General features: G+C 41.1%; 1 protein-coding gene across 2 annotated transcripts in view; it reads left to right on the top strand.

Moving 5' to 3' along the window:
* The window catches only part of PRICKLE2 (prickle planar cell polarity protein 2), a gene marked incomplete at both ends in the record, with an annotated part of 337,562 nt that overhangs the window by 251,699 nt on the left and 59,235 nt on the right, over positions 1-26,628 (top strand). The gene's annotated exons all lie outside the window — the stretch shown is intronic.

A 26,628-nucleotide genomic window follows, 5' to 3' on the forward strand; every position in this document is an offset into this window, starting at 1 on the left:
AATGAGTAGCAGAAATGGATTCAATGTCAGATCACCTGACCTTGGGACCTATACTCAGGATTTTAGGCCACAGGGCTTATCTGGACCCAAGTGAGGGAGTATATAGAAGACCCCTGGTGTGGTGCCTGCACACAGAAGTTGTTCAATAAAATGGTCATTTCCTAACTGCCCTTCTTGTGAAATTGTAGTGACACTACTTACTGTTTCCTTGAGTGGGTAACAAGAGCAGGAAGAAGGAACATTTGGCTTTCTGGGACTGAGGAAGGCTGGGCGGGGGGTGGGGGGAATGGTTAAGCCTACAGTTAAGAGGAATCCTGGATTCCTTCTCAGCCTTCTCCAAGGCTTTTAATAAACTAATTTTGAATTCTGCCAATACGAGAGCTTGTCTCTTCTCTTTCCCAAGTTCTCTGCTCAGGGGTTGCTGTAAAAGTGCAACTTTATTCTATTGAAATTCTGCCTCTGCTGAGCCAGAGCAACTTGGACAGGGGCCCAGGCAGAGCCATCTGACTGAATTCTCTGGTGCCCCCAGCAGGCTCTGGGGCTGTATGCCAAGGATGAGCTCTGCAGCCCTCCTCCTTGGTGCCTGAGATTTCCTGCAATATCCTATCCCCAGGCTGGGAGGAGTGTGCCCCCGGGGCATTTTATGTAGGCAAAGAGTGTCTTTCCAAAAAGACAATCCCACAGACCTCCTTTTGGGCCTCAGCAGGTCAGTGTGAGGCATGACTCCCTGCTTTGGCCTCTGCCATTCAGAGCCCCTTTAGCAGCTCTTTCTAATGGCTGGGCATCTTGTCAGTGTTTTATGAGGCTGTATTCCCCCTCAGGGGAGTATAAGAATTGAATCAGAGAGTCCGCTGGTGAAGTTGGGCTTTTTTCATTCATTCATTCACACATGCACACATACACGCGCACACACACGTGTGTGTGTGTGTGCACCTACTATGTGTCAGTCACTGTTCTGGGCAAAAGAGATAAAACAAACCAAGGTTCCTGCTACATTGTAGTTGTAAGGAGACTGTGGGAGATATAAATTAGAAAACAAGTCAAGACTATTTGAGATTACGATTAAAAAGAAAGAACAATGACATTCAGGATAGTGACATTAACAATTAGTGAGCTCTTGCATGTGCCAGACCTCGTCCTGGGTGCTTTACAAGTTGTATCTTGTTTAATCTATATGAGGAAGAAAATGGAACAGCTTCTGTGATCATGCACATGTGCTGAAGCGTCAGAGGGATTGGCTAATTTAGATTGATTGGTCAGGCGCAGCCTCTCTGGGGAGGTGGTGTTTGAGCTGCCACTGAATGACATGAGGAAACCTGCCATACAAAGACCTGACATGTTGAGAAGTTTAAGTTTTCATTTGCATGAAGCTCAGAAGTGAAATGAGTACCCACCTTATATGTGCACAAAGAATTTGGGCAGAGCCTTGTTGGATGATCTGGAAGAAATGAATGTTGTCCACGCTTGTGCAGCTCTTGCTGAGGTATGTGTGGGCATGGCAGTAGAGGGGAGGAGAAGTCTGTCCTGCTTACCCCAGGGAAATTGAAGGTGCCCCCATCACACATCACCTTGAAGTTTCCTGCTTGAGGTATGGCTAGAGTGACAGAAAGTCTCCATCCAGAGCTGATTAGAGCAGTACCAAGGAACCGTCCATATGTTGAATATGGATGCTTATATGCTTTCTTTTAATGTATGCCTCCTCCTTTCATCATATGCCCTGTCTTCTAAAATTGAGCATGTTGGAGGGAGACATCATTGTCTTGTTCCCTCTGTATGCTCAGTGCCTAAAATATCTGATATATATCACTCATTCAGTAAACAGATGTTACATGAATAAACAATCACATTTACTTCTATACAGAATCCCCCACTTTTCTAGTAAAATCATTTGCTTCTCATGGAGGTTCAGAAACCTAATCAGGGTACCACACTAGTAAAGGGGAGAGGCACGAGTCAGGCAGTCATCTCTCCAGCTCCAGGGCCCTCTTGGGCTCTTCTGTCTGTACCCCACCCTCCTCCTTGGGGATCCACCCAGGACTTTAGAGCCAAGTAACTCAACTTGGCATATGTCGGACAGGGAGCTGCCTGTGTCACACAAGGCTCTTTCATTCCTAGGGGAGGGGAGTTTCTCCAAATCTCAGATTGACCTTGGTGACTAAGGAATGCATCTTTCCCCATCGTCAGTTTCCCCATAACTGCAAGAAGCAGCATGGCCCTACCTTTAGAGACTTGTTTTCCCTACTGACAATCTCTGTTTACCTCTGGTGCTTCTTATTCTTTCATCCTGGCTGGGCGCCCAAGTGTTCAGACCTGGATTTTCTCTACTTCCTCCATTGGGCCCCATGTATGGTGTCACGTAGCTGGGCACTCACAGTGACAGGCCTTGGTTCAGCTGGTGTCTGCAGTGCCAACCATCTGTCCAGGCCCTGAGGCAGAGCCATGAACAAACAATAACCCTGCCCCGTGGAGCTGATGTTCTGGTGGAGGCTGCAGGCAAGTTAACAAGTGGATGAATAAGACACTTTCAGGGAATGATATATGCTGTGAAAGAAATAAAAAAGGATGAGGTTATTCAAAATCTGGGTGGGCCAACATTTTTTGTAAATAGCCAAATAATAAAGTATATTCGACTTCGGGGGACATACAGTCTTTGTCACGAATTTGGACTCTGAGGTTGTAGTCCGGCATGTAGCAAAAGAGGTCATCAAAAATAAAAAAATTAATATAAAAATAAAAGAGGTCATCAATTAGAAGACTTTTGTAAGTGAATGGGTGTGGCTATTTGACAATAAAACTTTATTTACAAAAATGGGCAGCAGGGGCTCCCCTGGTGGCGCAGGCAGTTGAGCACAGTGCTGTGAAGTTGTCCACAGCCTCTGCAGTGCTGGTTCGATCCCTGCCGGCCTCAGAGCAACCCATATGGTGAGCAGACCTCTCCTGTCTTGCCTGCTGCTCCCCTCAGCAGTGTATTTCATCAGTCTGCCTGTTCTGGTCCCCACTCTGTCTCCAGTGAATCCTCTCACCCTCCTGCGCATCTATCTGGCCTGTACCCCAGTTCTTGTATAAATAAATAAATAAATAAATCTTTAAAAAAAAAAAAAAAAAAGGGCAGCAATCCTGATTTGACACACAGGACTGCTGGTCCCTAATTTATAATAGATAATCTACTATAGATGAGAAATGCCTTTTTGTGAAGGTGATAGCTGAGCTGTTCCATGGAATGATAAGTTCTGCAGATTTAGTCCAGCCAAGTCCAGGTTTGTTCGGGGTGTATTATCACCAGCCACGTCCGTGTCTCCTGGGAACTTGTTAAAAAGCACAGATTCCTCAACCCTGCCCCGGGCCTGCTAAACCAGAAGCCCAGAGGGGATGCCCTGCACTCTTGAGGGCCTTCGGGTGTTCCTGCTGTGTGCCGTGACTGAGAACCCTGCCGTGGAGGGTGGAAACCAGTGTCGGCAACATGGAGCCACATCTTGGCTATACCACTTATTCTCGGTGAGGTTGAGTTCCCTGAGCTTTGCTTGTCTTATCTGGAAAACAAGGAGTCTTCTGCCCAATTGAAAGTAGCTTTGAATAGAAAGTAAGTATTCTCTAAAGAACTACAGAGAGGCTGAAAGCTGACAGTTCCCCATCAGATGGTAGCTGCTCTTAGTACCAGGCTTTTCAAGGCACTGAAGTGGCTCTTCCCATGGAAGATACAGAGAGTGATGCCCAGAAGCGACCCCTGGCCTCCCTGCATCCTGCCTCTGCCTGACGTCCCCTGAAAATGGCCTAAATACCCGGCTCTTTGTCAAAGAATGCAAGACACTTTTAAAAATCTTTCCATGGTCTTGCTTCCTCAGCCTGCATCAGAAGATGTTCTGGTCCCTGTGACTATGGGATTATGAATTCTACAGCTGTGACTCACCACTGGGCTGGGGCCAGTGCCAGCGCCCAGCTTCCCCATTCACTTTCAGACTATTGACACTTTGCTCTTTTTGTGTGAGAAGCTATTTATACCAAGAGGGACAGAGGCTGGCAGATGTGGGGGGAGGGGAAGAGGAATGACAAAATACTTCATCTCTCTAGGCCTGCTGCGTGGTTCTGGTCCTTAGGGAGAGAGTGCAAACTCTAATGGCCCCTCTAAAAACCCCACAAAAACTATCATTAGACTCACCAGCCATTTGCAATGTCGTCTTCATTTCATTACTGCATCAGCACATGCTGAGCTCAAAATGGAATTTCATGGCTGCAGCTAGACACATGCCCTCTGCCTGGATTAAATTCCTCCTAAACTGCGTCTCCTGTGCTAGCTTCACTTCACTCCCCCCAGTGTTTTCAGTGCAATGTGAAAGAGGAGTAGGGCAGGGTGGTAATGAGGAGATAGGCGAGGCCCTGAAGCTGTCTCCTGAACTGTTCTCGGGAAACCATCACCTGAATGGTGTGCTGTGTTTATCTTGGCTCCAGAAATGCACTGACATCACCCACTGGCAATGGGAAATATGCCTGTGTGTGCAGCATTCAATAAAACTGCCTGTTAATGAACTTGTTTTTAACAGAGCTGTCAGAGACAGGACTAGAACCTGGTTCCCAAGCTTCAGAGCCTCTGCCAAGATGAAGTCAGCAGCAGCATGACCAGATTTCCTCAGCAGGGCCAAGTCAAGGCTCAAGTGCAGAGTGTGAGACCCAGGGAAGCCAAGGCTCATTTGCTAAGTCAGGAAGGGGGGCCTAAGATTGGAGTTCCCAGATTCCAAGACAAATGACTCCCACTGTCATTTGTCACATATTTACTGTTAATGTGTTCTGGGGTTCTGGAGATTGTGAATGGGACTCAGGACTTGGACTTATTGAAGGAGTTCCCAGCTGCACACTCTTTCTCCTGACTGAGCAGCCTACCCTGGGGCCTGGTATGACAGTTGATTTACTATCTAGACAATCTCCTTTGCCATATGACTCATGAGATATTTTGAGTAGACTCATGGGATGGTTGGATAAATCTACCATCAAGTCAAGTAGTAACTAACTTCTTCCGTCTATCTATATACCTGTTCCATTGTTCACTCATTCGTGTATTTAGCCATTTACTCATCTGGCATTTATATACTGAATACTGATTATGTGCAAATCCTTAGTCACGGTGTGATTTCAATGACTGTTTTTTATACCCATGGAAAGCTGGGGCTTCCTAAACACTCTTCTTCCCTTTCTCTTTCCCTTTGTGCAACATGGGTTCATTCACAAGCTGAGGTAGAAAGTCCTCCTCATGAAAGACCCACACAGACTGCAGGCTTTGTGATGGTCTCCCGAGGCTTCCGTCTTTTAAGTATCTGTCTTTCTTGAACTCACACTGTCCAAGAGCATTAGCTTTGACACTACCATGTCCAGATCCCAGATATGCTGCTTTAACATTGGCCAAGTCAGTCCAGCTCCATGAGCTGTTGTTTCATCATCTGAGAACTATGAATGTCTTTACTGACCTACAGCATGGCTGTGACGATGAAATGAGACAATACCATAAGGAGGTGGCTTTAAAAATGGTTGCTCTGAGTGGAGGTTCCTCAGTCTGCTAAAAGTGGAGCTTCCATATGATCCAGCAATTCCACTCCTAGGTATTTACCCAAAGGACACAAAAATATTAATTCAAAAGGACACCTGCACCCCTATGTTTATTGCACAATACTTAAAATAGGTGAGCTATGGAAACAACCCAAATGCCCAAAAACAGATGACTGGATCAAGAAGATGTCATTCATATACACAATGGAATATTACTCAGCAATCAAAAAAGATAAACCCATGCAATTTGCAGCAACATGGATGGAGCTGGAAGGGATCATGCTCAGTGAAAATAAGCCAGAAAGAAAAAGGAAAATACCGGATGGTTTCACTTATAGCAGGAATTTAGAAAACCTAAATAAGGGACCAGGAAAAGGACTAATTATAATAAAGTGAAAATCAAAATCAACAAGCAGCTATAAACCAGAAACACACTACATGGGGGAGAATGGAGTAGGATCAAAATAAGGGGGTTGGGAATTGTATGGAGACTATAACCAAGATGAAAATGCATACATTGTATAAAAATATAAAACGATGTAAAAAAATATGTAAAATTTCTCCTAAAGAAATAAAAATGGCTGCTTTTAGATTTTTTTTTTTAAGATTTATTTATTTATACAAGCACTGGGTGCAGTCAGAACCGCAGGAGGGTGAGATAATTCGCCAGAGCCAGAGCGGGGAACAGAACAGGCAGACTGATGAAATACACTGCTGAGGGGAGCAGCGGGTGGCAGGAGTGGTCTGTGCGCCATGTGGGACCCTCGCCCGGCGGCTGGGGATCAAACCGGTGCTTCACAGGCTACGGGCAGCTTTGCAACCCAGCACTCAACCACTGCGCCACTGGGGAGACCCTGCTTTTAGAATTCTTTTTATGCCAAAAGTTGTAAACAGTTGCAAACCCAAATAGCCATCAACCGATGAATGAACAAATTATGTTATATCCACATAGTAGATTATATTATATATAGTAGACTATACTAGAATATACTCTAAGAAAAAGGAATGAATTGTTGATATATGCCACAATACGAATTAATCACAAAACCATTATTCTAAGTGAAAGGAGTCAGACCAAGAAAGTATACACTGCATGATCCTATTTATATAAAACTCTAAAAAATTTAAACTAATCTCTAGTGATGGAAAGCAGATGAGTGGATGCTTTGAGATAGGGAAGATCAAGAGGGGTGGGAGAGAGGAATGACAAGGACAGAGGAAACTTTTGAGGGTAATAGGTATGTTTACTTTCTTGATCATGCTGATGATTGTGTGTGTGTGTGTGTGTGTATAGTCAAAATTTGTCAAATTGTGTAATTTAACTATATTTCAAATACTTCAGTAAAGTGATTGAATAAAGCTAGTAAAGTTGCTTTTTAGCAAACAGGAAGGCACATCCTCTGTGTCAATGGTGGGGTCTTCCTATGGTTCCACAGTTGTCTCAAGAAGTACTTTAGCCTTTTGGCCAAGTACTGTCAGAAAGGATTTCTCAGTATTAATTAATTCACATTAAAAAGATGATTTAGGACAGAAACTCATCAACATCCAGATGGATATCCCTAAAATGTCAGCTCCACAGACTGAGTCGTTTCATCATCTCTGTAAATTCCCTGGGATAGTACCTAACATGTAATTTGCACTCAATAACTAGTGGTGGTAACTTTTTTTTGCTGTGGCAATTAGAAAAACTGATTAAAACTTAATGATCAGAACTTGTGAGGGAAGCTAATTTTCCATGCAATTTCTAAACCTGCATTTCCTGAACCAAAAGGATAAATTTATGAACTATCAGGTTGGTGGCAAGGGAATCAGGATTGCTGAGTAAAGTTAGATAGCTTGTGTCCTGAACGATGCCTGACCAAAGGCGTCATTAGAGGTTAATGTTCACCTGGGCTCTGATGAAGTTCCCCAAAGGAGGAGACACTTGGCTTAACATAAGGCTTCGTACAAGTTACTTGACTGTAATGCAGGACTCTTATCTTCTGAGATTGGGGCTTGCTTTTTCTCATTTATCTTTGAAAGAATACCTTTTTCTAATTTCTATAAAGGAACCAAAAATTCTAGCATCAGCCCAAGAGACTGTAAACATTAACCTAATTCAAAGACAACTTTTCCTTCCTTCCTTCACTGAAATCCCGGGTTTCTGGGAAACCTTCTTTCTGACTCTTGTCAAAGCATGTTAGGACAAAGAGGTAGTGTCTCGTTCCTCAGCAGGATCCAGTGACTGATGGGGGGTGTGGGAGGGGAGAAGTGGTTTCCCAGTCTTATGGTCAAGATTGTGAATACTTTGGATCCTTGTTTGTTCTCACCTTCCTCTTCCATCATTTTGCAAATCGTTGCAAGCATCATAGTCCTAGACAAAGAAGCAAGCAGGCAAAGGGGCTGAATGCAAGCCAAATAATTTTGCCAGCCACTTGGCAACTCCATTCATGTTATTTTGATACACTGGGTCAAATCAAGTTATATGGATATATTTGAAATTGGGCTTGTGCATTATTTTGAAGGATCTATCCTCTCCTAGACCCTATTGCTGTGTGAGAATCAAGAATTGATCTGAATAGTAAGCATGACATAAGAATCAACAACCTGGAAATATGGGCATTGGGTGGCCCTTCACAAGCGTGGTGATTAAAAGCCAAGCCTGAGCCTCCTGGTGGCGCAGTGGGTTGTGCGCAGCACTGTGAAGCTGTCCACAGCCTCTGCAGCGCGGGTTCAATTCCCAGCTTGTGAGGGAGAAACCCACATGGCAAGGCAGACCTCTCCTGCCTCACCCACTCCTCCCCTTAGCAGTGTCTTTGGTCCATCTGCCTGTTCTGCTCCCCACTCTGTCTCTGGTGAATCCTCTCACCCTCCCATGCCTCTGACTATACTCCAGTTCTTGTTTAAATAAATAAATCTTAAAAAAAAAAAGCCAAGGCTGTGATGTCAGACCTGATGCACCTCTGCCACTCTCCAGCCAAATTTATCATTTCAAACAAGTTGTTTTACCTTGGTGGAGTCATTCTTCCTCATCTATAAAATAAAGATAGTAATTGGTCCTGCCTAATAGGGCAACTAATGTAGCACCTGGCATTTCAAGAAATATCAGATAGAATTGCTGATTGAAAAGGCCAGTTGGTATAAAAACACTTTTCTTGGAAAGACCATCCTGGAAAACAGACCTGACATGGAAATTTGAAGCACTTGTCCATATATTGAAGGGGACAAGAACTCTTGCAACATGCAGAATAACACTGCAGAATAACACTGCATTTAAACCTTGCACTTGAGAAACAAATGCAGAATTAAGTATATGACCTAAAGAGTTTCACATAGAGTAAGAGTTGAGGGCACATTTTTGATATATTTGGTACTTTTCTCCTTAAAAGATCAAAGGAAAATACCTAAGGATTGTCCATCGGGCAGATACACAAGAATAGGACATTCAAGCCCAGAAAGAGTTAAGAATCAGAAAAGTTTCATTTTAGTCAATGGTTTCTTAGCACTCTCTAGGTTTTGTTCTCCATTTGGAAAATAGGATGTGAAATATTTTCTTGTCAATATAAAGTAAGAATAGACAAAGTGATATTTACAAATTGTTAGAAGAAAGGTGATAGTTAATGAATAATAATTATGATTTAAATGCTTTATAAACTTCATATTTCTGTTTTCCTGAAGTACTTGAGAAGGTTATTTTAAAAATCTTCATTGTGTTTATAGATTTACTTCTCCTTCTGTTTCTGCTTTATATATTTTGAGGCTATAGTTTTTGGTATTTAGAATTTTATGATTCCATATTTTGATGTATTTTCCTTTTACTACTTTCTAGCATCCCTTTTTAAATTTGCATTTCATTTATTTTACCATATTAACAATTATTTATTTTAAAACAATACTTTTGTCATGCCTTTATTTCAGTCTTTTTTTTTAAAGATTTATTTATGCATGCAAGAACTTGGGTACAGGCCAGCACTGTGGGGAGTGAGAGGATTCACCAGAGACAGAGTGGGGAGCAGAACAGGCAGACTGGCTGAAATACACTGCTGAGGGGAGCAGTGGGAGAGACGGGAGAGGTCTGCTGTGCCATATGGGTAGCTCCGTTGCAGGCTGGGGATAGAAATCGTGCTGCAGAGGCTGCAGATAGCTTCTCAGTGCTGTGCTTAACCTCTTGTGCCACCAGGGAGGCCCATAGTTCAGTTTTTTCTTATGGTTTAAGTAAGCAGTACATGATGGATATTGTACTTCTCTTTTAATACAAACATCTTTTCATTGATGAGTGTAATATATTTATATTCATTATAACTTTTTTCCTCTTTTTTTATGTCTTTTTCCCTCTACTTTTTCTATTTCCTTGACTTCTAATTTTATGAAGCTTTCCAACTTTCTTTCATTTTTCTTTGCTTTCTTGAAAAAAAATATATATATATATATATATTGTAGTGGTTACGTGCCATTTCTTAACATTCAGCCACACTGGATCTTTTGCCACTTTTCAAATCCCCCAAGTTTCCTCCGGCCTCAGGGTCCTCATGCTTCATGTACTTAATGCCTGGCTTCCCCACTTCATTGATTTTTAGCAACTATTCAGGTCTTCGGTATTTCTATCTTCCAAATGTGATGGGACCTTAAGTGATTTGCTTTATAGAGCCATTTCTTAGATCATTGATGTAAGAGTTTCCCTCCCACCTTGAATGCCTTGTATCGCAACATATTTGTGAGCCACTTGCCTGGAGTTTGTAATTGCTTTAGCCTAAGTAAAATATAATTTTGAGTAATGATCTTTAAAACAAAATCATTAAAATATAAATAAGTTTAGGATCATCGTTATGTGTATTCTTTACATATTTGCTCCCTCCATCTCACATCAATAAGAACTAACTCTCCACATTTTCCTGGAACTACTTCCAAAAAATATGATAAGGTAAGTGTAAAGTTAAGGTTTTTTTTTCTTTTTTATTCACTTTCTGCCTATTTCCAAAAGCTCTCAATAGAATAACTAAAACAAGGGTAAAGAGTATCACAGGCAACAAAGAGAAAGATGGTCATTATGAAAAAAGACCAAGACAACAAGGTGCTACTCCAGCTGTGCAGTGTCCCTGGCTAACCAGGTAACTGTGATCTCTGGGAACTTTGGGGAGGCAGGGGGGAGATGAGACTGTGATAGCAAGTGGATGAGCATTGTTTCAGACTAGCTGTTGGGAATGTCAAGGTGCTAAAAAGTACCTGGCAGAACTGCCTATGTGGGCCTGAGTCTAGAGATTTGGCTACTTCTCATGCCACACCTAGAACAATCAGAAGACTCTGCCTGACCTGGGAAGTGATGCCATATAATGGGAATTCTGTGATTTGTAAAATACTGAAAATTCTCCTAAACTGGAAATTCAGGAGAAAATAACATGCCCACTCATCTATGGAGATTTAGCTCCTGGGTCTTCTCAGTGAAAACACCACAAGCAACCGAGTTCCCACAACCTCTCATTTGCTACAGATTCTAATGCCTGGACCCAAAGTCTCCCCTGCAACCTTTACATGTTTTGTTAAAAGTAGAAACAAAATTGCTTCTAAAAGAAACTGAATGGAAGTGTAGATAGCTTGCCTGACTCATTTTTCCCCCCACTGATGTTCACCATAATTTCAGAGAAATGTTACCACAGAAGAACATTTGGTCCCTACATGGAATAAAAATCCTTCTCAACTAGTCAAATTCATAGAGTTCTGTCTCTGGTGGCTGCCAGGGCCTAGGGAGAGGATGCAGGGAATGTCTAGGGTATGGAGTTTTAGTTTGGAAAGATGAAAAAGTCTAGATGGATGGTAGGGATGGCTGCCCCACAATGGACTTGACGCCACTTAAAAATGGTTAGATTGGTAAATTTTGTTATTTTTTTAACCACAAAATAAATACATACAATAAAGTAATAAAATTAAAATTTTAAATATACTGCAGGAATTAGAGCAGTTGCTTCAAGGACCACATGGCCATTTGGAGGGATGAAACTAGGCACATTAATTTCTTTTGCATAGATCTCAAAGTCAAAAAAAAATATATTGTGAAGCCTGAGTCAGTTCCCATTCTCCTTGCTATGAAACAGTCCAAGAATACAGATTACCACATAACACAGCTGATTTCTACCTTCTTTGGAACTCCAGCTGGCCCGTGTGGCTTTCATGATTAAACAGCACTCCTGCCTGTTTATTATTCAGAGAAATCACAAGCTTGAAGGATTAACTGTGACTACACTGGTCATTGATTCATCAAATTCTCAGGGCAACATGTAATCTTGCAACTGGTTTATGGAGACTTTGCGGTAAAGTGGAAAGAGAATGAGCTTTAAAGCCAGACTAAAATTTAAAAATAGCTTAGTCCCTTGCTCCTGAATAGGTCAAACAGTTTATAATCTACCTGATCCTCATTATTCTGTGATTAAGTATTTGCAAATGTGTGTGTTTGTCAAAATTGGTTTGTAACCCCAAAATCAATAATGAAAGTACTTTATAGTCATTCCCAGGCATGTGCAGAGGAGCAAAAAATTTCAGTCACCAATGTCTATGTTACCAGCTGAGGTAGGGCCTCCCTGGTGGCCTAGGGTTAGTTAAGTCTCAGCACATACACGTCTATGGCTTGAGTTTGCTTCCCAGCCAGGGAGCTAACCCACATGGCGCAGCAGACCTCTCCTGCCTCACATGCTGCTCCCCTCAGTAGTGTATTTCATTAACTCCACTTGTTCTGCTTCCCACTCTGTCTCTGATGAATCCTCTCACCCCCTGAACCTCTGGCCTACACCCCAGTTTTTCTATACCAAAAAAAAAAAAAAAATCACCAGCTGAGATCAAATAGGAAAGTGCTCTGCCATTTGTTCAGTTTTCATACAATAAATGTGCTTTTTGTCACCTTTTTAATGCCATATTTTTTGCATTTGTGTGCTTTATTAGTGATTGTGCCATTTCAGATGGCCACCAAAATTAGTGAAGTGCTATCTAATGTTGCTAAAGGGGAGAAGCCTGTGAAGAGATGTTTTATGAAGAAAATGTTTGTTGGATAGTCTTTCATGAGTATGAGATAGAGTATGATTGAATATAAAATCAGTGTTACTGAATGAACAGTATATATTAAAGTGTCCTTAAATAGAAATACACATAAAACAAGGCCAGGAATTGATCTATTGACAAAAATGTTGTGACCAGGTCCTGGCAGGAACCTAGCTCTCTATGCCCCCAAGAATGTAGAGGTTTGTTTCACTAATTCAGTGTTTGCTTTGACTTTATAGAATATAGCTACCATGACTATAAGAATCAATTGTACTTACTTTTCCAAAAGGTAGTATCTTTTGGATACTCACACATCACTGCAGTCTTTCCCTTTTGTGATAAGAATTGGGGTTGTTCAAGAGGGAAGCTAGATTCCCACTTCTTGCATGTACATGGGAAAAATAGACTTTCTCATCCCTTTCTGTGTTAATCAGAGCCATGAGAGTTTATTTAACCAATGAATGTACACAGGAGTAACTCATATGACTTCTAGGTACAAGCATTTGCTGCTTGTATTAAACTCCAAACTTCCTCTTCTCTGCTGCCTTCATCAGGGAAATGTATGTCAATATGGAGTCTCTGTCACCTGGGTCTCTGTCTACTCATGTCAAAGACATAGTATGAGTGAGAGAGTATGTGTGTTTGTGCATGTGTGCATCCTACAACTCAACCACAAAATCAAAGGTATACAATTTTTAAATGGACAAAGGATTTGAATAACTAGTACCCCAAAGAAGATATAAAAATTACCAATAAGCATGTGATAAGATGCTCAATATCATCAGTCATTAGGGAAAGGCAACTCAAACCATGAGATGCCTCCTTATATCTATTAAGATGGCTTGTGTATTTTATTTTGTTTTTAAAGATTTATTTATTTATTCATACAAGCACTGGGTACAGTCAGAAGTGTGGGAGGGCGAGAGAATTCACCAGAGCCAGAGCGGGGAGCAAAACAGGCAGACTGACGAAATACACTGGTGAGGGGAGCGGCAGGCATGGTAGGAGAGGTCTGCGCGCCATGTGGGACTCTCGCTGATGGCCGGGGATCAAACCGGTGCTGCAGAGGCTGTGGGCAGCTTCGCAGCCCAGCGCTCAACTGCTGTGCCACAAGGGAGGCCTGGCTTGTGTATTTTAAAATAGAAAACAAATGTTGAGAATGTGAAAGATCTGGAACCCTGGTACATGTACATTGCTGGTATGAACATAAGATGCTGTAGCCACTATGGAAACCAGTTTAATGAGTTCTCAAAGAGATAAACTTGCATTTACCTTATGATTCAGTAATTCCACTCCTAAGTATACACCCCAAAAAGCATCCACAGATGAATAAATAAATGTATACACATGCAATGGAATATTATTTGGCCATTGAGATATTGTATGATTCTTTTTAGGTGAAATATCTGGACTATGTAAATTCATAGAGATGGAAAGTATATTGAAGGTTACAGGCTGGGAGGAAGAAGAAATGGGGAATTTTTGCTTAATAGGTAGAGTTTCTGTTTGGTGTGATGAAAAAGTTTTGGAAACATAGTGGTGATGGCTGTACAGCATTGTGAATGTAATGCCACCAAATTGTATACTCTGAAATGGTAAATCTTATACATATTTTATCAAAATAAAATATTTTAAAATTAAAAAACAACTGTAATACAAAGTCAGTGATATTTTGGTGGTGGCTTGTTAACTGTGACATAATCTAGCTTGTCCCAATCAAACTTCTTACCTCTGCGCTTCTCTAAATTAGCATAACATATGGTGTTTTGAGTTTTATGGCCATATCTAACCTTGAACTTTAGGCCAAGGTGTTACCTTCACTGATCTTTGGCTTCTCATAATTAGGCAGACTAATTTCTTGTGGTTGTATTCATGATCTAATTGAAACTTGGTGAGACGGTCAGGAATACCTGTCTCATAACAGAAGTGAGCTGTTTCATTTTCATCCTTTTTGTTAGTTCACCTCCTTCAGTTAGTATAATGTGCAGAAATGAAATTGCCTTAGAAACTGATTCCAAACAAAGGTTGCCTGATTTTCTTTTTATAGTTTTATTTTTTTGTTTTAACATTTATCATTTTTTACATTTTTTAGACAATATTTGCTTCCCTCACCCCCTCAGACTGAGTCCCCATAGAATTTCCTTCCTCAAGGCACCCGTGCACCATCACCACAGTCCCCTGTGCTTATAATTGTCTGTTTTTGCTTTGTTGTGTTTTGTACTGTTATTGTTTTTTTACACTGATGTCTTCTATGGTTCCCCTATATTCCTGTTATAAGTGAAACCATCCAATATTTTTCTTTTTCCTTCTGGCTTATTTCACTGAGCATAATTCCTTCTAGCTCCATCCACGTTGCTGCAAATGGCATGAGTTTATCTTTTTTTTTTTTTTTTTTTTGTGGGACCCTTGCTGGTGGCAGGGAAACGAACTGGCACTGCAGAGGCTGCAGGCAGCCTCGCAACCCAGCGCTCAACCACTGTGCCACCAGGGGAGGCCCTGAATTTATCTTTTTTGATTGCTGAATAATATTCCATTGTGTATAACCACTGTGGAAAGCTGTCTGGAGGTTCCTCAGTCTACTAAAAATGGATCTACCATATGATCCGGCAATTCCACTATTAGGGATCTATCCAAAGGACACAAAAACAGTGATTCAAAAGAGCACCTGTACCCCTATGTTTATTGCAGCACTATTTACAATAGGTAAAACCTGGAAACAACCCAAATACCCAAAAATAGATGACTGGATCAAGAAGATGTGGTATATATGCTTTTTAAAATAGATTTCTAACACTGTCCTGGGATCAGAAAGCTCCAATCTAGTTCAGAAAGAATTCTTCTTTCAGTTATAGCATGTGTTATTATGAATTACTTTGGGCAGTTAAAACATTGAATTTGTCCTTGAATTTCTTCTGTTGTTGTTTTCTATTCTTCCTTCAATATGGTTTTATATGATGTTGACAATATGTACTGCCTGATAATAGAGGGGGAAATGAAATTATTATGTTGTCTGTGAAATGTAGAGTCAAAAATAGTGGTTTAAAATAGACAGGACAGAATGCTGTGCAGGAAACTCCTAAGGAGTTCCCATAGGTTTTTTTTGAGAACAGAGACTGGCAGGTATCCCTCTAATACTAATGTGACCTCTTTCTTATTAGCAGAACCTGACTTTTCCCATATTGGGCTACAGTATACCCAACTAAGGTTCACATTTCCTAGCTTCACTTGCAGCTAAGTCTAATTCTAATCTCTAATGTTGTTATATTTTCAATAATAATAATACTCATCTGACAATGATATATAGTATAGTTTCAGTTTATCAGCACCTTTAATCCTCAAAACTCTGTAGATAAGTACAATTATACTGGTCTTAGAGATAAGGACATTGGAGCCCAGAGAAGTTATTAACTTGGCCATAGTTGCAGACTTAACATTTGTCAGTCAAGACTCAAACATTAAACATCAAATGCAATTTCTTCTAGTCTAGAGGTAAATCTTTTTTTTTTTTAAATAATAAATTTTATTTTTATATTCCCCCATACAATTGCAAACGCCCCATTCTGACCCCAATCCCTCCCCTCCCGCCCCCCACCCCCCAAAAAGTGTCTCTGGTTCATAGTTTTTTGTTGATTTTGATTTTCACTTTCTTATATTCATTTTCCTGGTCCCTTATTTAAGTTTTCTAGATTCCTGCTATGAGTGAGACCATCCGGTATTTTTCTTTTTCTTTTTGGCTTATTTCGCTGAGCATGATCCCTTCCAACGCCATCCATGTTGCTGCAAATTGCATGTGTTTATCTTTTTTGAATGCTGAGTAATATTCCATGGTGTATATGTACCACATCTTCTTGATCCAGTCATCTATTTTTGGGCATTTGGGCTGTTTCCAAAGCTTAGCTATTGTAAATAGTGCTGCTATAAACATAGGGGTGCAGGTGTTCTTTGGAATTGATGTTTCTGTGTCCTTTGGGTAAATACCTAGGAGTGGAATTGCTGGATCATATGGAAGCTCTATGTTTAGTAGGTCCAGAAATCTCCACACAGCTCTCCATAGTGGTTGGACCAGTTTGCACTCCCACCAACAGTGCAGAAGATTTCCTTTTTCTCCACACCCTCGCCAACATTTGTTGTTGCTAGTTTTTTTAATATGTGCCATTCTCACTGGTGTGAGATGGTATCTCATGGTAGTTTTGATTTGCATTTCCCTGATTGCAAGTGATGTTGAACATTTTTTCATATGTCTGTTGGCCATTTGCATTTCCTCTTCAGAGAAGTTTCTTTTTAGCTCTTCTGCCCATTTTTTGACTGGATTATTTTCTTTGTTGTTGCTGAGTCTCATCAGCTCTTTGCAGATTTTTGTGATCAGTCCTTTATCATTAGTGTTGGGTGCAAAAATGTTCTCCCAGTTGGTGGGGTTTCTCTTTGTTTTTGTTATTGTCTCTTTTGCTGTGCAAAAGCTCTTTAATTTGATGTAGTCCCAGCTGTTTATCTTTGCCTTCACTATCACTGCTTTGGGTGATGTGTCTGTAAAGATGTCTTTGATGTGCAAATCCCGTAGTGTTTCGCCTATATTTCCTTCTATGTATTTTATGGTTTCAGGTCTTATGTCTAGTTCTTTAATCCATTTTGAGTTGATTTTTGTGTATGGTGTGAGGTAGTGGTCAAGCTTCATTCTTTTGCATGTAGCGACCCAGTTTTCCCAGCACCATTTATTGAACAAACTTTCTTTGCTCCAATGCATAGTCTTTGCTCCTTTGTCAAAGATTAGTTGACCATAAATCTGTGGGTTTATTTCTGGATTTTCTATTTGATTCCATTGGTCTGTATGTCTGTTCTTGTTCCAATACCATGCAGTTTTGATGATTATGGCTTTGTAGTATAGTTTGAAGTCTGGGAGTGTGATGCCTCCATTCCCTTCTTTTTTTTTTCAGTAGAGCTTTGGCTATTCGGGGTTTTTGGTGATTCCATATGAATTTCATCAATAATTGTTCTATTTCTTTGAAGAATGCCATTGAGATTTTGATTGGAATAGCATTGAATCTGTATATTGCTTTTGGTAGGATGGCCATTTTAATAATGTTTATTCTTCCAATCCATGAGCAGGGGATGTCTTTCCATTTCTTTGTGTCTTTTTCTATTTCTTTTAACAGTGTTTTATAGTTTTCTTTGTATAGGTCCTTTACCTCTTTTGTTAGATTTATTCCCAAATATTTGATTTTTTTTGTTTTGATAATAAAAGGGATATTTTTTTTATTTCTTTTTCTTCAGATTTATTGTTTGTGTATAGGAAGGCTACTGACTTTTGCGTGTTGATTTTGTATCCTGCCACTTTACTGAATTGATTGATGAGTTGAATTAGTTTTTCTGTGGAGATTTTGGGGTTCTCTATGTATATTATCATATCATCTGCAAATAGTGATAGTTTGACTTCTTCTTTTCCTATTTGGATTCCTTGTATGTCTTTCTCTTGTCTTATTGCTCTGGCTAGGACTTCCAGTATTATATTGAAAAGCAGTGGTGAGAGTGGACATCCTTGTCTTGTTCCAGATCTTAATGGAATTGCTTTCAGCTTTTCACCATTGAGAATGATACTGGCTGTTGGCTTGTCATAGATGGCCTTTATGATGTTGAGGTATGTTCCTTGTATCCCAAGAATTTCAAGGGCTTTTATCATGAATGGGGTGTTGCACTTTGTCGAAAGCTTTCTCAGCATCTATTGATATTATCATATGGTTTTTATATTTCTTTTTGTTGATGTGTTGGATAACGTTGATTGATTTTCGGATGTTAAACCATCCTTGTGTCCCTGGAATGAATCCAACTTGGTCGTGGTGAATTATCTTATGGATACATTGCTGGATTCTGATAGCTAAAATTTTATTGAGGATTAGAGGTAAATCTTAACACAGTTGATGTTTAAGTAGCTATCTCAGAAGTAAGGATCTATTTTAGTTTTTTAAGTAAGAACTACTGCCCTAAAATACAGTTGGTCCATCACATTCCTGCTTAAAAAATAAGAGTGTTAAGATTTGAGGTGGGATGTTTTTATTGTATTTCTTCATCATAGAGACCCGATATGTTCATCTCAGGTCGTTTTTAACGACAGAGGAGAAAACACAGCTTGATACATATGTGAACTTAAATGTTCTTCCATTTCTGTGTTATATCTGGGGATTTAAAAAGGAGGCAGGAAAGGAGAATAGAAAAAGATGCATAAGTAAGGGGCAAATTCTGGGAAAATGGAAGGAGGTATGGAAGAAACTAGGTGACCTATGAATATTTTGACAGATATGTCACTTGAGGTCGATCATTTGACTTAACCTATTTACTAGAACTGTCAAAGACAGAGGTTGTCATTATGCTCTTTGAAATATCCTTTAGCTATGTACAGCCTTTCTGTCTTTATAGTTTTACTTGTTAGAAAAGAGTTTCCCAGAGAAAATGATTATGCCGAGGGGCCTCCCTATGTTAGAGTCTGACAATGATAGGACGGGGCCAACTCTTACAGTATCATAAGAGCTAATTTGTTGGTTTTGGGGACATTTGTAGGTCAGTTGTTAAGTACTGCCATTATAAAATTGCAATTATATAATCTTACAATTAAATAAACCATATTAAAAACAACAATACTAAGTACTCAAACCTGATTTCCATTATTTCATTCTTACCTCAGCTCTTGATTCTTCTATCTGTATGAGGGAAGCACTGAGCATGAGCAACATGCTGCCTGGCCTCTTCCCCCAATACCCCATCCAGGGATGTCACATGGGTGACTTAACCTTAGCCATAGTGGGATATTTGACACCATGGAAATTTATTTATTTATTTATTTGTTTGTTTATTTTTACCATGGAAATTTAACAAATGTTAGAAATTGAGGATTTGGTTTATTTTGTTCTGTACTGGTTTCATCTATCTCTTAAGACTTGTGCATATTTTAACTTTATACAGTAGTTATTGCCTGCTTATCTCATACAGTCAACATATATTGGGGCAGTGACATGTACAATTCAATCTATAACAGATGTTTACAGATTCATGCATTAGATTGTAATTGTAAATGAATGCATAGACTTAAGCATGAGATTATTCCAAAGTTAAGAAATACAGAGCTTTCACTGGGTGCCTGTCTCAGTGATGGTTGTATCATATCCTTCTAACCTCCTAGCGATATGTCGAGGTTTGAACACAGCATGGATTCATTCAACAATCATTGTCTCCATTTTACAGATGGAGTTATTGACCCTTTAATTGCTAAAATAATTTTCCCATCTGTGTACAAATGGTAAGTGCTCAATCCAGGATTCAAACCCAAACAATGTGACTCCAGAGTCCAAACACACTGGAGAGCTCTTGTTCAGCACCGCCATCCTGCCTTTCATACATATGTATGTGTGTATTTTGTCTAAAGGCAGTGTTGAAACTGTTACCAAAAGAAGTAAGCAACTGTTGAGGAATTTTTAGCAGAACATCTATGCAAATGTGTAGACATTTTGCAAAGAGTACTTGGGTAAAATTGGGGTGGGGGAGTCTATGTAATTGTCGCTTAAAGGGAGATATTTAAACTCCAAGTTCTTCTGTTACTGGGACCTTTTCTTCAAGACAGGGTAAAATAAACAACTGTCAGATAATGCTCCAAACTAAAGGGAAAGTATTTTCTAACTAAACATTGAAGTTTCATATTCTAAATAAAAAATATTTAAAACTAAAGGGTTTGAAAAGCCAGTGAGGGTATGAGAAAGATCATTGGAACTCATAGGAACAAAGCCATTTGTGATTTTTGAATTATAGTACCTGCTAAGGAAGTAATGAATGTAAAGCTGTAATTTCCTTCAGTTTCATCAGACTAAGTTGACTTAACTTGAAAGAAATGCCCTGGCTTCATATACAAATGAAAGTTGGTTTTGTACCTTTCTTCTGGAATAAAACACTATTCCATTCATCCTTGCCTTAGCTTCTCCTTCATCTGCCCCATGCTAGTAATCTTCAGTGACAAGATGGAATGAAAGGGAAGCTCAGTGAGTTTTCCTCACCTTACCTATGTATCCCCTTGCCGCATGTCTCTGTTCAAATCCTTCAATAACCTAGAAAGGTAGAAAGATGAGGTTTGAACACTGCATGGATTCATTCAACAAACATTTGTTGAGTGCTTACTGTGTGCAAAACCTTCTTCTGGGTATATATAGTGAACAGAGTCCCAGAAAGTCACATTCTAATGAGGAACAGAGATAAAATGAAGAATAGCAGGCTAAGGGTTTATTGAGTTCAGACTATAGACATTTTGAACCAGTTAATTCTTTGTGAAGCTGTTCCATGCGTTCTAGGAAGTTTAGCAATGTCCCTGGCCTCTATTGCAATATGCCAATCATACACGTCCCTCTCCCAATTTTAACAACCAAAAATGTCTCTAAACATTGCCAATTATTCCTTGGGGTCCAACACTAACTTGAGTTGAGAGGACTGGCCTAGAAAGTAAGAGGTGGGGGTGCTGATTTATTAGGGTAGTCAGAGAAGGCCAATATGGTGAATGTTGAGGAACGAGTGGAAGATATGAAGTGATATCATGTAAATATGAGGGGAGAATGCTCCCAACAAAGGGAATAGTTAATACAAAGGCCCTGAGGCAAGTGCAATGGCAGGGAGACCTTTGTAGTAGAACTGAACAAGAAGAATATAATAAGTGAGATAGACAAGCAAGTCCTTTCTTTTTCCTTAAAAATGACTCAGGCTCTTTGTTCCAGCATGTTCCCTGAACAGAGGAAGAAACCAAGCATATACAATGTTTATAGGGGGTTCAGCAATCATCTTTGACTATAGTCATGGCAAATGGTAAAAAAGAAGTCCGACAAGACAAATAGGGCATACATTTTTCTGTAAATGTATCCATTACAGTACAGAAATTAGAGCTAGTATTCAAATCATAAAAAGAAATCTCTCACAACTCATAGTCCAGAAGTATTCCAATTTAAATGTATAATCTTATGGAGTCAAGGCTTGTTCCAGGGGGCCCCTGAAATTTCCAGCAGCCACTACTGGGGGATGGTGATGTCACAGCATTCCTGGGGAAGGAGTGTTTGCATAAACCTGAGGACCACACACCTGTGCCTCTGATATTTACTGCCCTAAAAGCCTGCCAGCATCAAATCCTTCCAAATTCAGGACAGCCCAGGAGAATTAAATGCCTTGGGATGAGAAATGCCTTTGGCACGATTACTTATAAGAAAACATGAGTTTTCCTATCTTTTGAGATAATGACATTGTGGTGAGCAGTCTCACAAAGTAGAGCCAAATTGAACCTAAAACTTGCTGATTATATTCTGTAAGCCAACATAATGTGGGAGGAGATGGCAAACCTTCTAGAATTTGTGTGAGAAGCCTGCTGGGGCCTTTAAGTTGACACACCAGCTCCCCCGGAGGTGGACATCCCAATCTCTATCAGTAACCCAGGTCTGTCTGCAATTCTTCCTGATGATTTCACTAGGCAAACTCTTTAAAGTGTAGCCACAGTCTGACAACTGGATTTTGCTCTCAGTGACTTTTTATAAACACCTGATATTTTCCTCAATACTGGAGTATCAAGGACATCATTCTCCTTTTCCAGGAAACACAGTGTTAAAATTCAAGGTATAATTCATTCCTCCTATTTTCCTCCTCTTGCAATTGAAATGTTTTGTGAAGCCCTTTTCAGCATCTTCATTATGCTTCTGTGGGGGCTCCAGGTAGCTTTTGAGCTTCCTGTGATGAGCAGCAGCTTGCTCAGTGGGCATCAGTTGGTGACCCTGGTGGCCGAAGGAGACCCTGCCCTGCTAGGTGCACAGCAGCTCCAGGTCTCTCTCAGAATAGGTACAGGACCTGATGGTGCTAGTCACACAGGTCTTCCTCTTCCTGCTGTTTCCTCTTGCTCCTGGTGGGGAGAAGCTGCTTCACAATGTCAGTTGGCAGAACCAATGGCTGTTTCTCTTGATATTCCTAGTGGGTTGGTGGGGATAAGGGAGGAGCTGCTGTAGACCTTCCTAGCATCTGTGGAGGCAGGAGCCACAACAGCTGTGCCCACAGTTGGGGGTGGGGAGGTCATTTGGTCTCACAGGAAATCCAGGCAGATGGGGCATCTTGCCTCAGCCTGCAGCTCAGGCAGGGAGGTTTCAAAGGCCATGGTGTAGGGAAGTCTCTGTCTAAGGAGTCTCCTGGGAAAGCTCATCCCTCTGCAGGAGCAGGAAGAAGGAGGACTGACTTTCAGCCTTCTCTCTGCTCCTTAAAAGCTATTAGAAAGGTCACAGAAGTTGTAGGTAGTTCTAGCCTGTCAAAACTTTTATGGCTCCTTCCCTTTGACTCTGCAGCAGTGGTTGTTGGAGATACAGGCCCAGTCAGTCTCTGCTTTTGGTGCTTTCCAAGTCTTTGCTTGGTGGCTGGAAATCAAAGCTTTCATGGAATGCTCTTCTTAGGAAAAGATCTCAACTCCAAATAGTAATGGAAATCAAAGACAAGGTAGGGACACAATTATAAATTTAGGTTGTAGACAAATGGATGGAACAATTAATCAAATTCTTATGTGCTGGTACATGCTCTCTGAGATATATGCTTGGACATTTATGTTTTGTTTATCCGAGTGAAGTTGCTGAAGAGTCTTGATCTGTTCTTGAGAGATGTCCTTTACCTACCACCATCCCTTGTATCCCCCTGTCCCTGGGCATCTATTCAGAGACTATGAAACCATCAGCACAAAATACCATATCTTCCACAGTGTTCACAGCAGCATTATTTGCAATAACTGGGGCATGAAAGCAGCCTAACTGTCCATCCAGAGACAATTGGATCAAGATGTGGCAGATCCACACTATGGAATACTATTCAGTCATAGAAAAGATGAAATGCATCCATTTTCAGCAAAATGGAGGGAGTTTGAGAATTGTGTGGTGTGTTAGAATGATAAAAACAAAATACTGGATATTTACATAGAAGAGAATACTATAAAATACTTTCAAAAACCAGGAGACATCAACCTTGTGAGGGCTTTGAGGATAAGAGAGGGTAAGGGAGGGCAGGGGACACATCAGCCAGATCTTAAGATGGCAAGGTCATGATCTAAGAGGACTATGACTTAAATCACAAGGGGATAGGAAGTCATCAAGGGAGGATGAGCAGTGAAGGCACCTTGTTTATATTCAAATAAGATGGTTTCTGTTGCTGAATAGAGAATCTAAGAGGACAGAGGCCCTGGGAGAATCAGGGTTCCAGAAACAACCCTGGTTCCTGCAAGCACTTAGTCCTGGCTAGACATGAAAAAATTGAGAAGGGACTGGACTGTGGATTTGTTTGGAACCTACTTCTGCCCTGGTTAGCTGTTGAAATAGTCATTGGTTTCCTCCAAAAGAAAAGGGTCTTTAAAATAAGGGGGGGTGCAATTTTACGGGGAATATAACCAAGATGAAAATGCATACATTGTGCAAAAATGAAAAATGATGAAAGAAATATATAAATAAAAATAAATAATAAAAAAATAAAATGATTAAAAGTAAAATATTCTTTGTTGAAAGTATCCCCAAATGAAACTTTTCTTTCTGATTTTTTTATCCTAATCTTAAGGGAGTTTAAGCATGATGCAGACATTGTTTCATCATTAGGTTTTAGACTGTTATTCCCTAAATTACTTCCTGAGTAAACCAATTAAAATTATAATGTGAGTCTCCAGGAGAAAAGGGAAGGAACCAAACTCTGTGCGATTTTACCTCTTGGATGCCACTTAACAACGCTTTTCTCGTATTCTTGGGTAATGAAATTCTGGCAAGCAGGGGCAAAAAGAACAAAGGGGCCCTGAGAAGCAGCTCATCACCACTTGCTAATAGCTGTAATGCTACCTGATGGTTCCCATTTGGGAACTAGTATGTGCTTTTCACAAACCCGCCACGTGCTGCAAATTCAGGCAGCATCTTTTCCTGGCTCTAGCACCTGTCTTCCGAGACGCAGGCATCTTCTAAGATATTTCCACCCTGAATTGAGTCAGATTAACTGAGATTCCAAGCTTCTCAAACTGCAGGAGAGGGAGAATGTGAAATAAAGGCCCAATCTTCTAGTTAATCTCTGGGTTAAGATGGGTTTTTATAAAACATGCTAAAGGTGTCTGCCCATATTGAAGATTACACATCAGGAATTTTCCCCTTTACCTGTGAAATCCTGTTTCCCTTCCTCTTAGACCAGTTTCTCCTTTTAGGGTAAGTGGAAGTAATCAGGTTTTTTCCACCCTCCTGCCATTAGCCTCTGTGATCGACACCTGTGGTCTTACATGCGTGCCTGATGGCGGGTACCCGGGGTATGGTGTGGGCATGCATAAGTGGGCACGCCTGAGCTGAGACTGAGCCTAGAAGAAACTGTGCGGCAGAGCACAGTGGAGCCCAGTGAGGAGACCACAAGAGAAGGCCAGAGTAGCTGGAAAGAGTGACGATTCGCCGGGGGCTAGGAGGCCTGCCAGCCTCCTGGCCCTCAGGCCTCCAGCTTGTCCTGCACCTGGTCGCCTCACTATAAATGGTGTAGGACATCATTAAAAGCCTGAAGAAGCCACGGAGGGCTCCAAGACTCTCCATTACCCGTCTGCCTGGATCACGGAAAACCTGCTCTGAGCCTTGCTGGCACTACACTCGTGACATGGCGTGAGGTGTTGTTCACTAGGAAAGCAAAATGCTGGGCTCCTTTCAGAACCCAGAGGGATGAAAATGTGAATAATTTTTAATGAGGACTTCAAGTGATTGTGGAATATGCTAACAGTTAAGAACTGAAACCAGACCAGGACTCTGGTGCTTGGCCCTAGAAGCTGCTTGCAGGCAGTGCAAGCAGCAGCAGGTGAGACATTTTACTGCTACCACCAGTGTTCCCACTGGGGCTCAGGCCACAGCAGAGGCCAGCAGTGATGGCAGATGGGAATGGTTCCCCTACCATGCCACCCCAGGTCAGGGCTACAGAAAGAGTGTGGGGCCCCCCGGGCGAGCTCCCACACTGTGGCCCCCTCCAGCTGCAGGCAGTAGAGAGGCCTCTGGATTTGGTGCCTGGATTGTAGAATGGACAGGTCAGGTACGAGCTATGAGCTGATTGGTGTTATGGTCCAGTTGGTCACAGGATTGAAAACAGTCCGATCAGACTTGAAGGTGGGAGGCCCTAAAAGAGGATATAAGGCAGGGCGGGAGCCAGATGGCTGCACTCAATTGCAGGGAAACTCTGTTCCTGCTCTCCAAAGAAGAAAGAAGCATCATTCAGCAGCCGGCCTCTGAAAAAAGAAAAGCCGAAGAGCTTTGCAGAGGCCAGCGGCCCCCACCTTCTGGTCTGCCTTTGATATCACCCAAAAAGAGCACCTAGGGCCTCAGGCCTGGTGCCTCAAAGAGCTGTTTGCTGTTGGTGTGCGGCACTGTTGACAAGTGACCAGCACCCTGTGAATGGGTCACCTCTGAGAGCTGTTAACTGCTCCTCATCATCTGCTACCACCTCCCGTTGCCACCACCTCCATTGCTGTGTGGTCCAGCATCCACTGCTATCCGTCCTGACCTTCAGACAGCTGCTGTGGGCTGCTGCAGTGTCATCTCAGCAGCCCCTTCTGTGAGCATCTCCAGCTGCGGTGAGTTGGATCCTGGTCCACTGCTTGGATCCAAGCAGCCACGAGCTCCAGGCCCTCATTGGTGGGACAGCGCCATGTTGGGTGAGCACCCTTTTGTTTGGAACTTCTGGAGACTATGTACACAATCTGGGGTAAAATAACCTGCCACTTATGGCCTTAAGAACTCTTTGTTTGCCCATGTTTTTTAAATAAACCCCATTGTTGTTCCTTGAGCCCAAGTAGCCTTGCAATTTTGCATATGCAGGTGAAGAACCCATAGTGATGGTCTTCTACTGGCCACTGTCCTTTTGACTCACTATAGCCCCCTGCTTTAACTCTGTTTCAGAACTGTATTATGAATTGCATTCATTTCCTAGTAACTGAGACTATTAATGAAGAAATTGTTTGTTTCACCGGTAAAAGAAATTCCAAGATAGACAGTCCAGAACTGGTATAGTTGCTCGATGATAAAATAAATAATTCCCCTACTTAATTTCACTTCATGGTAT

This window comes from Talpa europaea (genome assembly GCF_964194135.1).
Source record: "Talpa europaea genome assembly, chromosome: 11".
Classification (NCBI taxonomy): domain Eukaryota; kingdom Metazoa; phylum Chordata; class Mammalia; order Eulipotyphla; family Talpidae; genus Talpa; species Talpa europaea.